Source organism: Arachis hypogaea, chromosome 18 (assembly GCF_003086295.3).
Source record: "Arachis hypogaea cultivar Tifrunner chromosome 18, arahy.Tifrunner.gnm2.J5K5, whole genome shotgun sequence".
Taxonomy (NCBI): domain Eukaryota; kingdom Viridiplantae; phylum Streptophyta; class Magnoliopsida; order Fabales; family Fabaceae; genus Arachis; species Arachis hypogaea.
In genome coordinates this window covers 61,879,404-61,882,823 of record NC_092053.1, presented here as the reverse complement: position 1 = coordinate 61,882,823, position 3,420 = coordinate 61,879,404, and the positions used below count along the sequence as shown (strand labels likewise).

General features: G+C 43.2%; 1 non-coding gene across 1 annotated transcript; it reads right to left on the bottom strand.

Moving 5' to 3' along the window:
• Window positions 1-986: 986 nt before the first annotated feature.
• LOC112774205 (small nucleolar RNA R71) lies at window positions 987-1,093 on the bottom strand. Its single transcript, XR_003188704.1, has one exon. It is a non-coding gene; the product is annotated as a small nucleolar RNA R71 (small nucleolar RNA).
• Window positions 1,094-3,420: the final 2,327 nt, after the last annotated feature.

The following is a 3,420-nucleotide window of genomic DNA, read 5'->3' as shown; positions in this document are numbered from 1 at the left end:
TTGACCAATCAATCCCTGTGGGATTCGACCTCACTCTATTGTGAGTTTTTACTTGACGACAATTCGGTATACTTGCCGTAGGAAAATTGTTGAGATACAAGTTTCCGTGCTATCAAGTTTATGGCGCCGTTGCCGGGGATTGATTTTGTATCAACAATGACTAAATTGGAGGATAACTAGATTGAGCATTTTTCTTTTGTTTGATTTAAATTTCTGTTTGAGTTGATTACTTTCAGTTTTAGTTATTTTCCTCCTTTCCCCTACTCCTTTTTCTTAGTTATTTACCATTCAGTTCACTAACCCACTAACTGTTTGATATATTGCATCACTCACACTAACAGCAATTTTAACAAGAGTACTTTCTGCATCTATTTCCTTGCTTGTGCTTTGTTGATTGTATGATAGGGAGAAGAAGCGGGGCTTCAACTTCTTTTGATTCTGAACCTGAGAGGACCTTTCTTAGATTAAGGAGGGAAGCAAGAGGAAAGAGAGTAGTTGGTGCTGAGGAAGAGGAGGAGTACTTTGAACCAGACATGGATGAAAACATGGAGAACCATCATGAAGAAGAGGCTCACAACCATGGCAGAGAAGGTCCAGCGCATCAGGCTGGACAAGAGAGAAGAGTTCTGGGTTCTTACATTAACCCAAACCCAGGAAACTGTGGAAGCAGCATCCAAAGGCCAACCATACATGCCAACAACTTTGAACTAAAGCCACAGCTCATCACCCTTGTTCAGAACAATTGTTCATTCGGAGGAAGTGTCCAAGAAGACCCAAATCAATATCTAACCACCTTCCTGAGGATATGTGATACTGTGAAGTCTAATGGTGTTCATCCTGACACCTATAGACTACTTCTGTTCCCTTTCTCACTTAAGGACAAGGCATCTAAATGGCTGGAATCCTTCCCAAAGGAGAGTTTAGCAACCTAGGAAGATGTGGTGAATAAATTCCTGGCAAGATTTTATCCTCCTCAACGGATTAACAGGTTGAGAGCTGAGGTACAAACATTTAGGCAGCAAGATGGTGAGACTCTATACGAAGCATGGGAGAGGTTCAAGGACCTGACAAGAAGGTGCCCACCAGATATGTTCAATGAATGGGTGCAGCTACACATTTTCTATGAAGGCCTTTCTTATGAATCAAAGAAGGCAGTAGACCATTCATCTGGGGGATCTCTGAACAAGAAGAAGACCATTGAGGAGGCCATAGATGTCATTGAAACTGTAGCAGAGAATGACTATTTCTATGCTTCTGAAAGAGGCAACACTAGAGGAGTGATGGAACTAAACAATGTGGATGCACTGCTGGCCCAAAACAAGCTTATTACCAAGCAGCTGGCTGACCTCACCAAGAAGATGGAGAGGAACCAAGTGGCAGCAATCACCACCTCATCAGCAACCCAAGAGGGAGTGAATGCAGAGGCAGAAAGTGAGCAAGAACAAGCCAACTACATTGGAAACTCACCCAGGCAGACCCATGATCCTTACTCCAAAACGTACAACCCTGGTTGGAAGAATCACCCAAACTTTGGTGGGGAAATCAACAAGATCAAAGCCAAGATCAGAGACGTCACAACCCCAACAACCATGCAGCTCACCAACATTCCACACAGAGATCATATCAACACCATCCTAACAATACCTCTCCACATCCATACCAAAATCAAAATAACCCAACCCACCCATCCACTCTCAACTCACCATTATCTGAAGATAGACTCTCCAGAATTGAGACCCTACTTGAGGGTATATGCAAAGAGATTCAAGACAATAAGGCATTCCGTGAAGAAGTGCAGTCCAATATGCCGAATCAAGATGCTGCCATCAAGAAACTTGAGACACAAATTGGATACCTATTCAAGCAAATTTCCAGCCACAACCCTCACAGCGATGCAGACTCAAACCAAAGGGAGGAGTGTCAGGCTATCACCCTCAGAAGTGGAAAGGAATTGAAGGAGACTCCCAAGCAACCACAAGAGAAAGATTCAGTTGGAAAGAAGGAGGAACAAGATGAAGTTCAAATCCCCACCTCCAACTCACATCAAAAGGAAGGAGAGGTGAAGCCATATGTTCCAAAAGTCCCATATCCTCAACAACTGAAGAAGAAGGGGGATGACAGCCAGTTCTCCAGATTTTTAGAAATCTTCAAAAAATTACAGATTAACATACCCTTTGCTGAAGCAATAGAGCAAATGCCGCTCTATGCCAAGTTCTTGAAGGAATTAATGACTAAGAAGAGAAGTTGGAAGAGCAATGAAACTGTGATACTAACAGAAGAATGTAGTGCTATCATTCAGCATAAACTACCCCAAAAATTGAAGGATCCTGGGAGTTTTCAGATCCCTTGTATTATAGGGAAAATCACAGTGGAGAAGGCTCTATGTGACTTAGGAGCCAGCATAAATCTGATGTTAGTAGCTATAATGAGAAAAATGAAAATCGAGGAGGCTAAGCCAACAAAAATGGCCTTACAACTGGCAGACCGATCGTTCAAGTTCCCTCATGGAGTAGTGGAAGATTTGCTGGTGAAGGTGGAGGATTTCATCTTCCCAGCAGACTTTGTGGTGTTGGACATGCAGGAGGAAGCCAAGGCCTCTATCATCTTGGGAAGACCGTTCTTAGCTACTGTTGGAGCTGTCATTAATGTCCAAAAAGGTGACCTCACCTTAAGATTACACAATGAAAAGATGACATTCAATGTGTTCAAGGCCATGAGTTATCCACCAGAATAATTGGGAGAATGTATGAGGTTGGACTCACTGAAAGATGCAGTGCAAGAGAGCTTTGACGAAGAAGAACCTGAAAGGTTAACAGAGGAGGAGTCAACGTCTAGTGAAGAGGTTGCAACAACAGAGATTCATATACAAGGTGCACCAAAGGAAGAGAATAAAAAGTTAGAAGCACCCAAACTTGAACTCAAAGCACTGCCACCCACTCTCAAATATGCATACTTAGGTGAGAATGAAAGCTACCCAGTGATCATAAACTCATCCCTCAGCCAAGATCAAGAGAATGAACTGCTCCAAGTGTTGCGAAGGCATAAAGATGCCATTGGATGGACCCTCGCTGACCTAAAAGGGATCAGTTCGGCCATATGCATGCATAAAATACTGTTGAAAGATGATGCCAAACCATCCATTCAATCCCAAAGGAGGCTGAATCCAATCATGAAGGAAGTGGTACAGAAGGAAGTTATGAAGTTGTGGTAGGGAGGGGTAATCTACCCGATTTCAGACAGCCCCTGGCTCAGCCCCGTGCATGTTGTTTCGAAAAAGGGAGGAATTACTGTAGTTCCCAATGAGAGGAACGAACTAATCCCCACCAGGACAGTCACAGGATGGCGGATGTGCATAGACTACAGAAAACTAAATGAAGCAACACGAAAAGATCATTTCCCCCTTCCATTCATGGATCAGAT